The sequence below is a fragment of the Sinocyclocheilus anshuiensis genome, unplaced genomic scaffold, assembly GCF_001515605.1.
Source record: "Sinocyclocheilus anshuiensis isolate Anshui unplaced genomic scaffold, SAMN03320099.WGS_v1.1 scaffold813, whole genome shotgun sequence".
NCBI classification, from domain to species: domain Eukaryota; kingdom Metazoa; phylum Chordata; class Actinopteri; order Cypriniformes; family Cyprinidae; genus Sinocyclocheilus; species Sinocyclocheilus anshuiensis.
In genome coordinates, this window is record NW_015540942.1 from 319,841 (window position 1) to 327,380 (window position 7,540).

Here is a 7,540-nt window from a genome sequence, read left to right on the forward strand (position 1 = left end):
CGCCAGTCATCGGCGAAAACCTGACTGGAGGGCATTGAAATACAGAGCGAGCGAGGGCACCTTGATAGAGGACGGACTTACACATGCTAGCACACACTCACACTTGCATTCTGTTATAATGTCTACAAAAGGGCTTTTCAAACGTGTTTTAATATGGTCCCTTGAGAGAGGCTTTCTTGAAGCAGTATATTGTCATGGATAAAATAGCCTACATTTGTACTGTGTGAAAAGCTTTATAATATTGTAAAAAGACAACATGCTTTTTTTTTTTCAAATTAAATAATTAGCTTTTATATTTTCATTATACTAAAAACTACAATTATTAATCTCCTAAAAACTATACTTAAATTGACAGTGTATCCTATTAGTATACTATGTAGCCGGTATGAACCAGAAGAGAAACATTTTAATTTCTATAGGCTACTTTAAAATGTACCTGTATAGCGCTTTTCACAGTAGGCTAAATATTCTTCAGAAGCAAGAACAATACGCCAAATTAAAACTGTTCTTGAAAGAATGCACATTTGGAGGACGGGGAGATAACATTTATTTATTTATTTATTTTTTACAATTTTTTTTTTTATAGCCTAAAATATAGTTTTTAAAATAAAGTTAAAATGTAATTATGAAATAAAATATAATTATAGTTATATTAAAAAAGAATAGTAATAAAATGATGGTGATTAATCTTAACAAGAAAGTGACATTTAAATGAAATTACAGTAAATGTTTTTTTTTCTTCTCCAAATTTTCCACAAACCCTCTTTGTGCATCCCTGAGGATCTCCAAACCTCAGCAAATCTCTGTTCTATAAAACTTCTGAAGCATTGGCAACTTCTATATCTCAAAGGTTAAATTAATCATTCACCACATTCACATCATCATGATATCATGTGTAATCTTAATCTGCGATCAGTAAATTCCTTTGAATGTCTGCGTGAGCTGAATAACACAACCTTTAGCTGTAAAACACTGAACTACTTCGATTTCCCTGCTGAAAATTCCCAACATTAACTATTTTACATTTTGGCAGATTGGTACACCCCATTGACAGTTTAGGGGTTGGACCTCTAAAAAGCATATATTTTTGTATTATTCACATTGTACATATTCAAATCGGCACCTCATAATATAGTTAAGGATATGGTATGTTCTATCTAAGCATTAACTGGTAAACCATTTTTGACCAGCAACAAACCGGCTACCAGTTTAAGGTTGTTAGGGTGGTTTTTGGAACAGTTTTCTGGATTTTTCAGCTTGATTTATCAGCTTCTGTTGCTCCCCCTGCAACGTAAATGATTAATTATCTCTGTTTTGAATGCTCTTTTGAATAATCGAACTGATATGACAACAGATCAAAGCTTCCACAATAGTTGGTGGGAGAAGTGAAACCATACTAAATTGTTACTAAATTGCAATAAATCACTAAAACAACCTTCAAAGCTGCAAATATACATCTGCTTGTAGTGCTTGGAGATCTTTATGCCCACTGAGAGTCCCCAGATGTCCAAAAAGGGTCAGAAAGGAGCCATAGGTTTGTGGGTTTCACTCATTGTTCATGTAGCCATTCTGAGTTATCAGCCCTCCACATTTGCTGACTCTCTCTAGCATGCTCCAGGCAGATTGCATAACAGTTGCCAGCATGTTTTTCTACATGCCAGATGTGTTCTGATATTTTGAAAGTCTGGTCTCGAGTGTAAATAACAGATACTGTACCTACTTTTCCAAAATGTTTTAGATGTCATGTTGAGATAAATGCAGAGCTAGTACATAAGAAACACGTTATTCAAAATCTTTCATTTAGTGTGAATATAGGCTACAGTACAATATTTGAGTTTGTAAGAGAATTGATACTGTACTGCTGCTTATTTTATTTTATAAGATAAATACTTTGAACACATTAGCTTTGAGCACATTAGCTGGCCAAGTGTCAAGCCTTTGTTTATTGTAAGTGTTTCATTGTTTTCATGATTTTGTCGTATAAGTGTTAATTTAAGGAGAAGAAACTGACAGCAACAGTAGGCCATAAAAATGTGAACCCCAGTATGAAAACACATTATATCTTAATAAATAAAAAATTAAACCAGATATAGACAGGACACATTCAGAGTGTGCTAGGCCAAGCAATGGCATCAGAATAAAGCAAAAGATTTATATGACATTCTCATAAATGTTTGATGAATTAAGTTTGTCATTTCTTAAATGACAATACAATTAAACTTTGCCATGACTTAATGTAGCCTACTTTCAGTGATGTTTTAACATTTCATCATTCTGGCAGAAAGAAAAGAAAATCAAAGGTACAACTTGAGTATAGTGATAAAGGATGCTGTTTGTCTGAGGTAAAAGCGCAGACAGAGTGTGTCACAGCCAAGGTTTTCTGATATCGATCTCAGTCTATCTCTAAATTACTGTCAGGCAATGTTGAATAAACAACTGTGAGAAGTCAGAGAAACAGACCACAGCCTGAATTATAGTGTTCTGTGAAAATGACTTCCTCATTTTCATCTATTTTACACCTCATTCCTCTTGATAATCTAGTGCTGTTGGATAATTGTTTTGACAGGCTGGTGAATTAGTAATTTTGTTTTGTGTGTGTTTAAAATCATGGCTGAAAAAGGACAGTTATACCAAGCGTTAGCATGTTAATTTTAATAAAGTTGTTTTTGAGATATTAACAGAATAATCAGGACAGAATAATTAGAAAATGTTAATTACAGACAATATTACTGAGCCCTAAAGTCTTCTGCAGTGACACATTTTTCGCCAGTAATTTATCGGTTCAATAATTCAAAAGTGACTACAGCATTGAGTAACGAGTATTTTCTTTCATTATGAGGGTACGGCTTTTCCATAAATCTCCCCAAAAAGCACCCCTACATGCAACAAATGAACAGACTTTCATCTTTTCAGAGACTGTATTTGTCTCACTGACAAACTGACAGACACAGTTTAAATGTAAATGCAGTGTCATCAAATGTTAGACTGAGTCAGATTTGACAATGAAGGTTCATTATATGTTATTATACAGCTATATTATAGTCTAGCAAAGATATGTTAAGCCATTTCTGATTATTTTAGGCGTACCATGTCAGTAGGTGTGAGGAAAACACTGCAGATTTATATGAAGTCATCCATTTGAGGCCACCGCTGCTGAACACGTGCAGTTTGAGTGCCACCTGATGGCCACTCAATGCATTGTACAGAAACGGGTCAACAAGGTACCTATTTTTTTTTTGTAATAAACAGAAGTTACATACATCCATATTATATAAACATGATTTTTATTGCCTAGTAAAATGCAGTTACCACATGCAGACATGCATTTTTTTCTGCTTTCAAGAGAATGAGTCTGCCATATGCCCGGTGTAGTGGCTGTGCTGTGTCTGCTGTGACAGTTATTGCTCTATGACCGTCTGTTGGGCATCTCTTTGATGTGGCTGCAGTTCCATCTGTGTTCTGCAGTGTGCACATGGTAGGAATATTCAGGAACAGCTGGTTGTTTTAACAGCTGGCTTACAGTGTCCATGCTCTTAGATTTTAAATGGCTGTTAATTTTAAATCACTGTCAAAAAATGTCATAAAGTCATAAAGTGTGTGTATAAGCATGCAAGCTACATTAAGAAGTATTTCTAAATGTAGCTTGCATGCTTATACACTCACTTTATGACTACTGACATTTTTTGACAGTGATAGCTGATATATGGTAAGAACAATGATGTCAGTAAATGAATGTGAACTGAATTTCTCTGTAAATGTGAATTCTGACCCTTAATAATATTTCTTTAATATTTTCTTTATTAATGTATTATTGTTTTTGACATTGTGTGCAACCATAAGTTATTTGAAATCACAATAAAGAGAAATCACATACAGCTATTTAAAAAAAAGTGATATAAGGACCAATCAGACAGAACAGAGAACCCAACCTGTTTTGAGAGCCAATTTCAGAATATTACTGAATTGTAAGAGATCACTGATATCTAGCCAGTGTAATTTGGATAAAAGTATTACTTGTGTTATTTGAATAACTGTTTTGGATGACAGTTTTATCATTATTTATACTATCATTATATATTTTTAAATTAGCTTTGATTTTTATATTTTACTTTTTTATTTTAGTTTTATTTTAAGTTTTAGTGATTTGGTTATTTGCTTTTTTTTGCTTCATTTTTAAAAATCTTTATATATATATATATAGCTTTGACCTATGTTTATTTCACTTTTAGTTCTAGTAATTTTAGTACTTAATTTTTACCTTATTTCAGTTCATTGACGATCTATTTTAGATTAGAACATTTCTCATTTTCGTTTAGGTTTAAAGTTTTCATATATATGATTTATATTTTAGTTTAGCTGCATTTCAGTTACCAAAAAACGAATTTAATAGTTGAATTTTAGCTAACAATAACAACACTGCAACACTGTGGGGCGGGTCAATAGCGTTTGAAGCTTACAGGTAAGCCACAGGACACTCTATGAACCTTGCAAATTAGTATTTAAGTGACTGGAATACATTTAAGGCTGTTTTACATCTGCAATAACCGCGAATTCCTGCTTCATTTCTAACGGGAGAAAGATGACAGGTAGCAGAACGGAGCCGGCGCTGAAAGCTTCACCCCACCCATACACACAAAAATACATAGCCTACTGATATGAAAATCCTCTTCACTCGATCTGTGAAATGTTCTCCAGCAGATGGCAGTGTGCCGCATTGTGATGTGTGCCCTACTGAGTTATGTAATACTGCAGTTGCCCCTCATTACTAGTCAATGAGGTGCCTGTGCTTATGTCTTATATGGTGTATGGTCATTGAATTAATACAAAGAAAATGAAAAAAAAAAATATATATATAGAGGAAAAAAATATTATAAATATATTAGAAATGGAATTCTGTTCTGCAAATATATCAAGCAGTAAGCCATTTGTTAAAAATTGTAAAAAAAAAAAAATATATATATATATTTTTTAAGTATATAGTAAGCCATATGTATACAACATAGAATAAAAAACAAGACACATAATCAATGTTTTTGCTTGCAAATGCACATTTTTATATAAAGTAGATAGAAGAATTGACCAAAGTCATTGCACACTCACATTCATACACACCCATATACTGTAACAGATTGCTTCTTTAAATATATTAGTTACATCTCATTTTTGTTTCATTTTGATCAACAAAGTTCACACAACGTGAAACATAAAGAAAAGAGAAAATCATATTTCAGTCTTTTGTTGCTATACAGTTTTTTTTTTTCTGTTGAAGAATGTTACATCAACCACAAAAATTGTATAAAACATAATAACACAATTTTGCCTCTTTCATTATCTATGACAAGAACAGAGGCCTTTCTCCACCCCAATCTGTTATGGTCCATTATCATCACATCCAGTATCCCATTCTACCAGTGGAGCCATTGTTGTTGTAGCATCAATGCATGTACAGTCTTTTTGCCCTTAGTACAAAACGTAACTACATTCAGCTAACCAATGAGTAAGGTCTTGTTATGGGTAAAATGTGATATCTGCATTAATAGCACCATCAGAATGAGGCCAGACACAAAATATGGGGGATAAATTTAAATGCATTATCAGCAAATGATCAGAAATATGTAAATAGACTTGTGTTTAAATGATCCCATACATCAACTGAAGAAAAAAAAACGTACAAAAGACAAATAAATGAGTTTAAAGACTGGTCTCATAGCTTTTGTTTGTCATTGATCTTTAAAACTTCAAATATGCATATTGCTAAACATAGTGCAATCAGGCCACAGATGACCTGCCATCTGAGTTGATTTGATCAGTTTTTGTGTGCTACAGGTAATTCATCTTAGTATCTTACATTTCATCAGTATCTTATCATTTGCATATTGAAAAGCTGCTGTACTTATATAGAGGCCTCTTAAGACTCAAAAATCTATTCAAACGCCCCTTTGCAAATGTTAATATTATACCTGTGAACTGCTCCTTCATCACTGTTCATCATCTTTGACAAAAACTGCGCTTGTCCTTGTGTCACATACTGAAGCAATACTGAAGGTTTGCAATGTGTGTCAAATTATGGAAGTAAAATCAAATCAACTGTGATCTCAAATTTGTTAATACTCTATCTGAGATATGGGAGAGCAGCACATTAAATTGCAGACAAAAAGAAGACTAAAAAGGAGTGTTTTGGGCAAAATTAACATTTATAATTTTTGTAAGTGCTTTCTTTTAACAGGCTGACTTAAAACTGTAAAATAACCCTTTTCTAACTTAAATAACAATGGCTATTTATTTTGCATGTGATCCTTGCACTATTATGTTTTTTAGAGTTTCTTGTATCTGATATAGGGCTTTCGTGTATTTAAAATAACTGTAGGGTTTTGTTTTTATGTATGCATAATTATGAAAATTGTATTCTGAATCTATAATGGACTGAAAACAATTGCAATTTTCTAACAATACAAGTAATTTTCCCTTTCTTTTTAAACAAAATATTTGTGACATTGTATGTCTCCTACTCAAGTCTTTCTATAATGCCCCTTCTCCTTTGCTCCTTCAAAAATATCCCTTTCCTAATGAGAAGGCTGCAAAAACTTAGTGTACCTCTAGCTTACTTTTATAACTTTTATGTCTTTATGGCACATTATTTTTGGAGCACCGTCCAAAAGAACGTCATACAAATATTGTGACCATCAAATCATAAACAAAGATCTTTTAAAAAGTGTGTGGTCGGTCAAAGAAGCATGCATTAACACCCGTATAAGAACATACAGTACTTGCTGTTGAAAATACATAAAATATCTACCTCTCCATTTGTTTGTTCCCTATTAGACATTTCAGTTCTTTTCACGATGACAATAGGTAGCACAACTTGGTCTCCTTCTCAAGGTGAAAGTTGGAAGCAGTGCAGTCATTTCTTCATCACAAATTGTGAATCATTTTAGCTCATAAAGCATAATAAATTTCCTTAATATAGAATGTCATTAACAACAACAACTGATGTATGTTTGGACAGACCACCTCATCAAATGGCCTCGAACCTGCAGCAGTTTAAGACCCAGACCTTCTTTAAAGGCCACTAAGATATGCTAAACAAACATAACATGTTGAAAACGTGATGCCATGCAAGAGCAGCAGTTCATGGTCCTCATATATTTCACTTCATCAATGTATAGGATTTATATGAATGTAGAAATCGCAGAAGGTACAACTTTGGTCTTTGGTTTGTATCATTTTGAAAGTGTTGCTAACTTGGCTCTCATTTTCAAACTACTACTCAGTCTGTTGTGAGCACAGCAAGCTGTAAGAATACAGCACAAGCTGAGCTTTTCGATTCATGCTGTTCAGTCTTTATTGTGAGTCAAGAAGCATTTTTTATTGGGAGTCATAAAGACTGCTGCTCATGTTTGTGTATGGATGGAATCACTTGGAAAGGTCAACATGCTGCACAGTCGGTATGTCCTGCAGTTGATTGGGAGGCATGCTGCTCATGTTTGTGTATGGATGGAATCACTTGGAAAGGTCAACATGCTGCACAGTCGACAGTCGG